General features: G+C 61.2%; 1 long non-coding RNA gene across 1 annotated transcript; it reads right to left on the bottom strand.

Moving 5' to 3' along the window:
• Positions 1-3995: 3995 nt before the first annotated feature.
• On the bottom strand, positions 3996-5200 carry LOC118007264. Its single transcript, XR_004678355.1, has 3 exons — positions 5113-5200; positions 4351-4720; positions 3996-4210 (listed from the first exon to the last, which is right to left on the bottom strand). It is a non-coding gene; the product is annotated as an uncharacterized LOC118007264 (long non-coding RNA).
• Between the last annotated feature and the right edge of the window lie 5933 nt (positions 5201-11133).

The raw sequence follows: 11133 nt of genomic DNA, 5'->3' as shown, positions 1-11133 counted from the left end.
TAGGAGTGAGCAATGAAGAGAGCTTAGGAAGCGTGTTGTTCCTGTGATCGCGGGGAACCTCTTGTGGGGATAGTGACGGGGTCACGCTGCCGAGGAGGACGCCACCCCAGGCCCTGGCTCGCTCGTGCAGACCGAGTGAAGAAACTGGAGATTTCCCCTTCCTTTTGGTTACCAGGGTCACGGTGTCCTTGTCCCCAGGACCCCACTTTCCTGATCTCCGCTTGGGGTTTGTACATCAAGGCGCAACCCAGAGTGTGCGGCGGGCGACGCCAGGGTGCTTTCCTGCAGAAGGGCTGCAGCCCATGGGTTTGTACGTGGAGCCTCAACTCAGTCCTGCTGCTGGAAGGGACGCTTGCGTGCTGATCAGCGAACAGACTCCGGGCCGCACGGCTGTGTCACCCCCAGCTTCACAGCGGGCGCACCGAGTGCCCATGTTCTAGAACGTCTGCAAACACAGAACACAGGTCAGCCGCGCCCGGGGGAGGAAGGCCCGCCAGCCTCTGGCCACGCTCATCCACAGGTTAACACAGTACCTGCTCGATGTGTGTTTCTGTTTAAAGGCTCCGTATTTAGTACAGATCACCGATTCGTTAACGTGGAACTCACGGCCAACAGCGCTCTCGCCTGAAGGAAGCGCGTCTAACACGTGGATTTCTCCTGAGGCACAACACAGCCTTCTGCACCCAGAACCACCAGACCGCACTTCACCACTGGGCTTGGGGGCCATTTTAACCTGAGAAATCACCACCAACAAGCACAAAATTGCAAAAAAAAAACAACCCACAAAAGCCACGGCACGAAGTGGACTGTGGAAAAGGCCTTTGTTTGCAGGAGGAGCTGAAACCCAAAGGCAGAGCGTGGCCCTGTCCCCTCAGCCGGGACGCACGCACGGGCCGCCAGCGCTCCCCGCGGCTCTGTGCTGCTCAGCGACTGTGGGCGTGGTGATGTGGGGTCACAAACTTCAGCAATGAGCAGGAGGAGGACGGTCGGGGACGGTCATGGGGAGCGTGCGGCTGGACGGGCCAGGGACACGTCTCCTCTCAGACCCAGGAGCAGCGTGTGTGTGTTGCTGTGAGGGGAAGAGCGGTTTCCGGCGTCTGTGCGGTTGGGGGTCTCACCCTTGGCGGACTCCCGGCCGGCCCGGCGCATCGGCAGACGGGGCACCTCACACGGGTGTGGCTGGCGTCGGTGGGCCGACCCGATGCAGCCGGCACCGCCGAGGGGCCCCGGTCCAGGAGCTGGTCTCTCAGCGGACAGGCCTGGGTGCACGGGGACCCCGAGCGCGGACACAGTTGGAGCGCCGTGCACACACTTTGGCTGGACGAGAGCCGGCTCACAGCCGTGGGAAGCTCTCCCCTCGGGGAAACCACAAACCGTAAGAGAGACTGCTCACTAACCGTGTCGTCCAGAGCATTTCCAAGGGAAGATCGTTTTCCAGCGAGGGGCTGGGGACAATGGGTTTCAGTGCTGCAACAGAAAGCGCGTGGCAGTTGAGACAACTCTCTTTTCTCAGGGAGGCGTTCTAGGGCCCAGGGCCCGGGGTGGGCGGGTTTGACGGGGTCTGTCCAGTGTCCGAGGCTCTGGGAACGCGGACGAGTGAGGAAGCACACCAGCCCGCCGGCGCCTGGAGCCTCGCACACGCGGTGGAGTGGCTCGAGCACGTGACGCTGTCGCCGTGGCCGGGGTCATGGCCCCACGCTGAGTCTGGAGGAGCCGTGTCTGCGGCCCCTGCAGGACGACCCAAATGGCCCCAGGTCCCCTGGGGGCTCGGGGCGCGCCTGCCTGAACTTTCCCGCAGTGACGGCACAGCTGAGCGATGACCGCCCGTGTGCGCCTTCTAGCGCGTTCTGGGAGCAAGCTCGGCTCCACGTGGGCCCCGCATCCTGGCTCCAGACCCTCCTGCACGCCCACCTGCTCGCAGCAGGCGTTGGTCCTCCTTGGAAACTTCCAGAGGTTTCTGAACCCATCGGGATGAAGCTGTCCCCGTTGCGATAAGTCTCTAGGCCGAGGATGGAGCACAAAGGGAAGCGTGTCCCTGAGAGCGCGCCACAAGGCCGGGTGCGCCCCGGCAGCCAGATGCCTCCTGTGTGGCTCCCCGCCTCTGCTCTTTACCGCGCTTGCCTCCCGACCTCTGCCCCGTTCTGCGGTTCTCCGTCTGCCTCCTGAAGCAAAATAAAGTTTTCTGTTCACCCGAATTGTCTTCTTTCATCAGGTGTAACATCCCCAGAGCTTTACCTGCTGTGGCCGGGCCCTCCCGCCTCTCCCAGGACCGAGCGGGGGCACGCGGGGCCTAGCAGGCCTGTCGCGGGAGGCCGGCTGCCGATGCTCACCTCCCACGTGGCATGTGGTTTCCCCATAAATTCAGTGACACACACGCCCATTCAGACCCTTGATGGTTCTAGGAAGTGACAGGTATGACAAAGCTGGCATTTCACCCTCCTGTCCATCCAAACCCTTTGTTTTCCGGCTGCAAACCCACACTACCATAGCTCCGGACTGTCCCTCCATTTCTGTGGTCCCTGCTAGCCGATGATGATCTTTAAGGAATATTTTTTCATCCAAAATAGCCTTGTCCCCTAACAATTAGATACCCAATGCCTGTGCCCCACAGGCGATGCTGAGCCGGCGAAGCCTCGTGACGTCGGGGCGTCACGTCACCGTGGACGTGGGCCTGGTCCTGCAGGTGCGGGTGCGTCCAGGTGGCGGGAGGCGGGGCCTGCAGCATGGCCAGGAGAGCTAGGAAACGTGATGTGGGTGGGCAGGCGACCTGAGGAAAAGCACCAAGACGAGGACCTCCTCAGACCTCTTCCTCGGAGCCTCCTGCTCACACTGAGGGACACGCGCGCTCTCTGCTCAGCTGGAGTTTAGGAAGCCCTGTCTCACGTTGCAGAGCCCCTTCCTCTCCGACCGCGGTGGGCACGCTGGGACAAGCGGAGCGCTCACCTCTGGCCTGGGCCGGCGGAGACGCTTCTGCAGAGGACAGAGCCGCCCTGGTCCCCGCCGCACGCCCAGCGCCCTGGGGCCACCTGGCCGCCGGATGTCGGCGCGCCCAGAGCCGGCGCAACCACATTCCCAGGGAGCGGGGGCTGCTCCGATGAGAGCCGCAGGCTTCCGGCGTGACCCGGAGCGAGCTCCAGAGGCTGGAAGACCGATTCCGTAGGTCTGTGGAAAATCTCGTGGAGCCTTCTCCACCCTCTAGGAAAATAGCTTTTCCAGCGTATGTTTTCATTTTCAGCAGGGCCAGGTTTTAGGCCGGCGTCTGCAGGCCAGCGTGGTGCCGTGAGGAAGCCGCCTCGGGGCCCCCAGCGGATGCTTGCTGGATGCACACACACCAAGCCCAGAGGATGCTGCACCAGCACCGTCCTCGGCCCCCCACACGCCTGCACTGCGGCTCTTCATCTGGAATCTGCTGATGAGCAAAGCACACTCAGAAAAGCAAAGCCTCCTGCCCAAGGCCCAAAGCCAGGACGCAGCAGCCCCACGGAATGGGGTGCTGGTCAGTGCTCACAACCAACTCTCAGATGGGGGGATCCCGATTTCACTCTGACACCAAGCAGCTCACAGATCTGGAAAAGCAGGAGTTGGGCGAGCCAGCCTCAGCGCCCCTGCCGGGTGGAAGCCCAGCCCCGGGCACAGCCCTCTGCCGTCCCGGGCACAGCCCTGGGGGCTCCCAGCTGAGGCCCAGGCGGGCACAGATGCAAGCCCCCTGCCCCAGCCACTCTAACCCAAAGACCTCATGGGCACGCAGGTGCATTTTCTGCACCCGCTGGCGTTGGGTAATCGAGGCCACAGACACAGAACCCAGGGTGGGCGTCATGTCTCCTGGGGACAGGGTGTGGGCCCCGTTCCGGCCGCTCTGGCTTGCCAGCGCTAAGTGGGCCTGGCGGCTGGGAAAGGGCGGGAGGGGGGCGGGGGAGGGAGGGAAGGAGCCCGTACTCAGTACCCCACCCTCCATCCAAAACCCAGAGCAGCACCAAACAGGGCTGTCCCAAAGGAGAAACCTCGCCAACACTGGAAACCGGTGGAGCCCTTTCCAGGCCCCGGCGCTCTCTGCTCTGTGTCTTCAGCGAATCTGAGCACCCACCGCAGCCACGTTCCGGACACGGGACTCCAAGGTGCCGGTTGGTGACCCCCGCGCTGGAGGACTGACCATCTGGACAGCAAGGGAGGCAGGCGTGCAGACACCTGCTGCCTCAGGGAGACACAGCATCTGTAGGAAATAGAGGAGCAGCCAGGTGGGAGATTCAGACGAGAAAAGGCATGACCTGACCCTTACAGGCCATCCAGGGAAGGAAGGGAAGGAGGCCACTCTGGACAGAGGGGTCCTGAGAAAAATCCCGGTGTCCTGACCGTGAGAGGCGCTCCGTCCCGTGGGGTCCGCAGCTCCTCAGTGTGCGCGCTCCCGCCCTCGACCAGGATGCTCTTTTCCTCCGAGCAGCGGTGCATGCTGGCCGGGTGAGGGGCCCCCAGGTGGGAATGGCTCAGGAGCCACAGCGAGGGCCACGCCCGGGCAACGCCATCCAGTGTTGGTGGGCGAGGGCCCAGAGCAGCCGCTGACAGGGCCTGGGGCTCTTCCTCCCGCAGGAAAGCTGTCTCCTCCGCGGGGCCAGCCTTGGGGACGACACACGCATCCCGTCGCAGCAAAAGTGAATTCAAGGTCCACTCGGTGTTGACCCATATACTCCCCGGAGTGGGCAGGCCTCAACATTGATTGCAGAACCTTCCAGAAGGGAAGGGGAGGTGTTGAGAGCAGGGCCTGGACTGACCTCACCACTTTCATCTCTGTGGGTTTGGGAAAGTCGTGCATCTTCCTGTGCCTCGGTTTCCTCTTGTGCGAACCGGGATGAAGCCATTCCTGCCTCTATGTGCGTTTGCTGCCCTAAGAGCGAATCACTGAACGCAAGCACGCGGCCCGCACACCTCCGCACTCCCGCCGTCGCTGTCATGCGTGAGTGAGCACAGGGCGCGGGGTGGGCAGGACCAGGGCGAGCACCGGGCGTCGTGCCCCCCGTCCCCGCCTGCCCGCTCACATTAAAGACCCCGTGGGAGCGTGAGGGCCCCAAGCATCAAATCACCCCCCGTGCGCCAGAAAGCCCGGGATGCTCTCCTCACCCGCCTCGGCACCTTCCTTCCACTGTCCCTCCCGAGGGCCGCGAGCGGCAGAGGCCCCGGGTTCCAGCACAAAGCCCCCGCCTGGGAGCAGGTGGGAGTGCTTCCGGCTGCTTTGCCAGGTCTGTGGCTGGAGGAGCCAGCAACTCGCCCTCCCCTCTGGCCTCCCCCGCCCTGAGCGGAAATGGCCAAGAGAGGCTGCGAACGCCTGGCGTCCTGCCCGGGCGGAGGCGGGGGAGCCCGGGGAGGCCTGGGTCGTGGGCCACGCACCGTGTGGTGGCCCCGTGCTGGGAGCATGGCCTCCCGCTCTGCCTCAGGGGCTCTGCAGACAGACCTTACCCTCTGGAGAGGGACAAGCACCTCTCCACGTGTGAGGGGCTCTCCTGGCTGGGTGGGAGGAAGACGATGCATTCTCGGAAGGCCCTTCAGTGGGGGCACGTGGGCCCTGGCGACCCAGCCCGTCCTGACGGCCTCACCTGCCCCTCCCACCTCCCCTCGGGCTCCTGATGAAAACAACTCTGATGACGACGTTTGTGGTAAAGTAGGTGCTCAGACTCCACGAGAACGTCCCATGAGAAAACATCATGTGTCTACTGGAACCGTGTGCTTCCGTGCCGGCCGGGGACTCAGTCTCGTGTGGCCAGGGCTCCTCGGGGCAGGGCTGGGTGGGGCAGGGCTGGGTGGGGCAGGAGGGGAAGGACAGCTCCCCCTGTGGCAGCTCTGGGGACACCCTGAGAGGAGGCTGAGGGGCTGTGGGCACCTCTGACACAGTCACGTCCGTTTGGTCACTGGCGGGGGACTTGGGTGACAGGTGAGCAGGAGACGTGGGAGCGGGGCTCTGAGCCTTGAGGCCAGGGCGAGGGCAGGGCGTGCAGAGAGGAGGCTGCGGGAGGGGTGGAGGCCAGCAGGGCGGACCGAGGCCCAGGGTGACGCTCCGCCCTCTCCCCTCTGCAAAGGGTCACTGTCCCCAGGGCTGGCTGAAGGCCGCCTGCCCCCAGAGTCCTGTCCTCTTCCCATGGGCGAGCTGGGCCTGTCCCCTGCTAATGGGGCCTCACTGTGGACGTGGGCTTCCGGCCCGGGATGGACAGGCCGTCCCGGATCCGAGCACCGACTCAGCCCGGGCCACAGCCCGGCCGCCAGCGCCCCTGTGGCTCCTGTCAGGGGCAGTCGTGTCCAGGGGCGCCTCCTTCCTCGGGTCTGGCCGCCGAGCAGGGCCGGCCGGGTTTCACTGAGCAGCTCTGCCGCTCACCGCCTGCTTCCCGGGGGAGGGCCTTGTCCCTGCAGGACGGCTGGCGGACACGGGGCTCCCGGCGTGTCACGGGCGGACTGCAAGCCCCCTCCCTGGGCTTGGGGCCCGAGGGCGAAGCCCCACAAGCCCCAGCCACGGAGCAAGTCCACACTGTGAGCTGCGGGCCCGGAGGGCTCCACAGCAGGGACCGGTCCCCCCAAACCCGCATGCTGCCTGTTGGAGATGAAATTTCATCTCACCACTTGGGCACGGCCACTTGGCAGAGACCACGGCATCCGCTAAGCCCAAGACGTTTACAGCGTGGCCCTCGACGGAGAACGTCTGACTGGGCCTGTTTGGCCGCGAGCATGTTGTTCCCAGCGGACGCGGTGACGCGGGAGGCCTGGGAACCCGCTTCCAGGACGGGCGGCCCGTGGGCGGCCGTCACGGGCACCAACACTGCTCCAGCCGCCCGTGTGCAGGGAATACAGCGTCTCCTTAAACGTCCATCTCGAGAAAACATTTACCTTCTGTCCTATCCGTCCATCTTAGAGTTTATTTAAACTTATTTCTGGGATGGTTGAATGTCCATGAGGGAAAACGGGGCGTCTTTGTCCAGGTGGTTTTTGTATTCTGTCTACATCACGGACATCAATTTCGAATGTAATGCAGTGAAATGGGTTCAAAACTTTGCCTATTTTCTAAATTACATCTTACTTTGGGCGTGTGTGGGGGAGGTCGGAGCCCGTATAAAATTCTCAGAAAGATTTGCTACTTTTAAAAATGTGTTTGGTAGTGAGTCCCTGGGTCAAGCAGCAAGGCCGCGCGTTTCTGCCGCCCGTGGGGGGTGTTGCTGGGAGCCGAGGCTTCGGGGGGGTGGGGGGCACCGCGGGGCCCTCTGTTCACCGGACCCCGCGTCCCAGCTCCTGGACGTCCTTGTTCTGACCTCCAGCTTCAGGCCCGGCGTCCTCCGCCCTCACCCACGTGGTTTCCGAGCACCGTGGCTCTCGAAGGCCAGAAAGGTGACGGGGCCTCGCCGGCCGCGGCGTTGATGACGGACGTGACGCTGCCGCCCACATTCTTCTGAAAAAGCATCTCCCCCGGGAGAGAGCTGCTTCCTTGGCTCCGAAACAGAACCTCCACGTGGGGAGTCCGGATGTGCTCACTGCGTCCTGCTTCATGGGAATTTCCCTTCCCAAGGGCTTTTCGGGAAGACGTTTTCCTCATGTTCCAGACCGCAAGCTTTGGGAAGACGGGATGCTGTCCAGGGGGCCGGCTTACTCCTCGGGGCTCTGGGGAAGTGGCGGCCCTCGGCCAGTGTGGTGCTGGGACCCCAAACTCCCCCTGCCCTCTGTGCCGTTTCCCCTGTGACAGCTTGCTCTGAGGCGTCTCGGCAGTCATTTCTACATTAGCGAGAGTCAGGGCTCGGACGTCCAGCCTCGAGCATGCGCCCCCCTCTTGTGACGGCAGGTGCCTTGTCCTGGTGCTTCTTTGCTGTCCTCAGACAAATCTGACCGATCAAAGAGCTTATCCACACATGCAACTGACAAATCAGCATAGCGTCCCAGTGTGATATAAAGAAAATTATGTAGTATGTAATTTAACATGAGGAAGATTGTCCCCAACCACCCATGAGACTACTGCAGTTCGAGTGTTTGCTAATGAAGTAATTAAGGCTGAAAATAAGTAAAACAAAATCAACTGAATGTTGTGGATGCTCTGTTATGTATATTTCCCCTCTTGAAAGGAGGGAAAAACAAGTATATTATAAAAGTACACAGAACCCCAGCAAACGCCGTCCCCCCGGGCACGAACGTCTGGGATACGTGGCCCAAAAGCTTTGAGCAGAGTTTTGAGCGGTCTAGCGCTCCCTGGGAAAGAGGATGAAGACGTTCTGGAGAAACAGCGTCCTGATGTGCATACTGAGTGCGACCCTGAAGCTCCGAGCAATTCAATTTGTGCAGAAAATTCTGTTGTGTTTGGATGAACTGCATCCCTGGAGCTGGGGTCCGGCGGGGCGACCTGAGCCTGGAGCAGCCGGGACAGGCCCACCGCCGCCATTTCCGTCCCGGTGCTCGTGTGATTCAGGCCTGCCGAATTCCCACGCGCCCACTGTGGGGGCCTTCTCCTGAGAGAAACTGTTCTAGCACTTCTTTATGGAACCCACTGGAAAGACAGCCTGCCCCCAGCCCCGCCACGGTCCCCTGACTGCATTCATTCGCTACCTCATCCAACACTCACACCCTGTGGTCCAGGCAGCGACACTTGGTGCAGGGATGAGTCCGACGCTCTGAGGGCCAACCTCTCTGGTTGTACAAGCCAGGCTGCACATCCCAGAGTCCGTGCAGATCCACTCAGCTCTTGCCAACTCCACCTGCTCCTACAGACGCCTCCCTGGCTGTCAGTACCCTCCCGATGAAATACCCCCACGCCAGCCCCAAGCCACCAACGGGAAGCTGGGCACCCCGCGGTCAGGACGGGGACGGCCCAGCACCCCGCGGTTAGGACGGGGGCGGCCTCACCTGTTGGATCTGTGCACAGCGGGGCGGATGTCATAGAGGACAGGGCCGTGCAGACATCTGCTGGCTCTGCCTGAGTCCTTGGCCCAAATGAAGGTGCGCGATGTCCCTGCTCACAGGCCTGGGCGACTCGTCCACGGTGGAGCCGGAACCCGTCATTTCTTCTTCTCTCACTGGGGAGAGGCCAGTTCACGAGGACAGTGGTGGGCGGTTTAGGGACTCGTCCCCAGCAAATCTGGGCTTGCAGCTTGGCTCTCACCCTCCAGCATCACAAACTCAAACTTGAAGGCCCTGGGGTGGGGGGCAGGCAGGACGGCCCCACGCCCACCTTCTGGTCCCCACCTCGAGCGTGGGGGGAACTGTGACCTGCTTCTACTCAGTGACATACGGCGCGGGGAGGGCCCCGTGACCGTGCGGCCCCACGGACACCAGTCTGCAGACGCGCTGTCACTCCCCTTGTCAGCACAGCCCGGCTGTGACCCGCCTCAGGAGCGGGACTCGCCTAGCCGTCGGCATGCTCTGGCTGGCCACAGAAACAAGCACAGACAAAAAAAACCAACCCAGACAAAAAATCCCACATAACCAATGGACACACACCAAAACTCCAGAAAGTCAACCCTTTTTCTCCGGAACCTGAAACTGCTCTCGGTCCTACCCCCACAAGGAAATGAATCCGGCCAAAAATCTTACTGCTGGGGGCTGGGGATCCACTCCCACCTCCCCCCCTCCTCCGGCGTGGCCTCCCCCAGCCCGGCCCCCGATGGGAGCTGCCTGCCCCTCAAGCACAGGGCCCCGGCGCTGTGGCTGGTGTCTTGACCCACACCCTGCGGGTAACCCCAGGCCTTGGGCTAGAGCCTTGAGTCAGACCAAAGGTTATTCCATGACCGCACTAAGGATGTCTAGGGACAAATCCGTCTCCATTTCCTGGCAGACACGGACGGTTTAGAGAAGTGGGTGGCATTGATTCCTTGCATGGAGACCAGGTTTGATCAACCTGTGTTTCCCTCGCGCTCCTGTTCAGTGTGAGTTGTTCTCGGAAGCAACGTCCGAATCAGGCTTTGCTCGAGAAGAGCAAGCGTGCCCATCTCTGGACTCTGCCTCAAGATTCAGTTAATTACCGAGATCGGTGGTTGGAGGCTGCTCACCTGAGAGACGTCCTGCTCAGTCCTGAAAGCCCAGCTCTAAGCGTGCTGGGTCGTGTGGAACCCTCTCTCGTGGACTGTGGGCTCGGTGGCTCCTTCCTTAACCACCCAGGCTTCCGGGTGTAGTGCGGGTGAGGACCTTCCTTGGGGTGGGTCTCTGTCACGCAGGCTTGCTGCTGAACCTCGGAAACGCACTCTGCACCTTACAGAGACCTGGGCTGGTCACAAGGTCAGCCAGGGGCAGGTGTGTCTACAAGGACAGAGGAAGCAGGCTCCTTCCCAAGCTCCAGCTAGCTGTTGCTAGAGAGTATCTCAGTTTGGGAGGGCATGGGGAGGTTGAGCAGATGCACCTGCTGCCCTGGTCTTTGGTCTTCCAGAATCTGAGAGGTTGCAGCACCCACCAGCCTTTCTGCTCTGGGGGCGGGGGGGCTGCCGTGTAGATTAATTGTCTTTTGCTTTTGCACCAAAAGCAGCTGCAGTAAAACCCCCAGCCTGTCATCACTGGAAACCAAACCCTTCATTCTGCCTGGATTTTTGGAAATAGGTCTATAATATGACGTGATTTCTCCAATTTTTAAAAAAATCTACATTAATAAAAACAAATATAGCAAAATTTCCCTGGAATCACATTTTATAAAGAAATCGGTGCCAGTGCTTAGTCTTACATGCTTGCCCCATGGATAGATTGAATCGTATTCTGATTCACCCTTCACACTGCACAGCACGTGATCTCCCTGGGGCTAACCCAGGCCCCAGGCAGACGCTGTCCTCAGGGCGGCTGGACCCGGCTGCTGAGTGCACACCGCCTCGGCCAGAAGTCACTACAAGGTGAACTTTAAATAAAAAAGGACAGAGGTACTTTGTTGTGCAAAAACACATTACACATTTTTTTTTTTTTTTTTTGACAGAGAGAGTCGCAGCGAGAGAGGGAACAAGCAGGGGGAGTGGGAGAGGGAGAAGCAGGCTTCCCGCGGAGCAGGGAGCCCGACGCGGGACTCGATCCCGGGACCCTGGGATCAGGACCTGAGCCAAAGGCAGACTCTTAACCGACTGAGCCATCCAGGTGCCCCTACACAATGTTTTGATAAGTCTTTTATTTCTATTTCTGACGGTTTTTGCCATCCTTCCCCGCGGT

Source organism: Mirounga leonina, unplaced genomic scaffold (assembly GCF_011800145.1).
Source record: "Mirounga leonina isolate KUSES-001 unplaced genomic scaffold, KU_Mleo_1.0 Mir_117, whole genome shotgun sequence".
Lineage (NCBI taxonomy): Eukaryota > Metazoa > Chordata > Mammalia > Carnivora > Phocidae > Mirounga > Mirounga leonina.
Note: the sequence above shows the minus strand (reverse complement) of the source record. Positions and strands in the feature narration are given on the sequence as shown.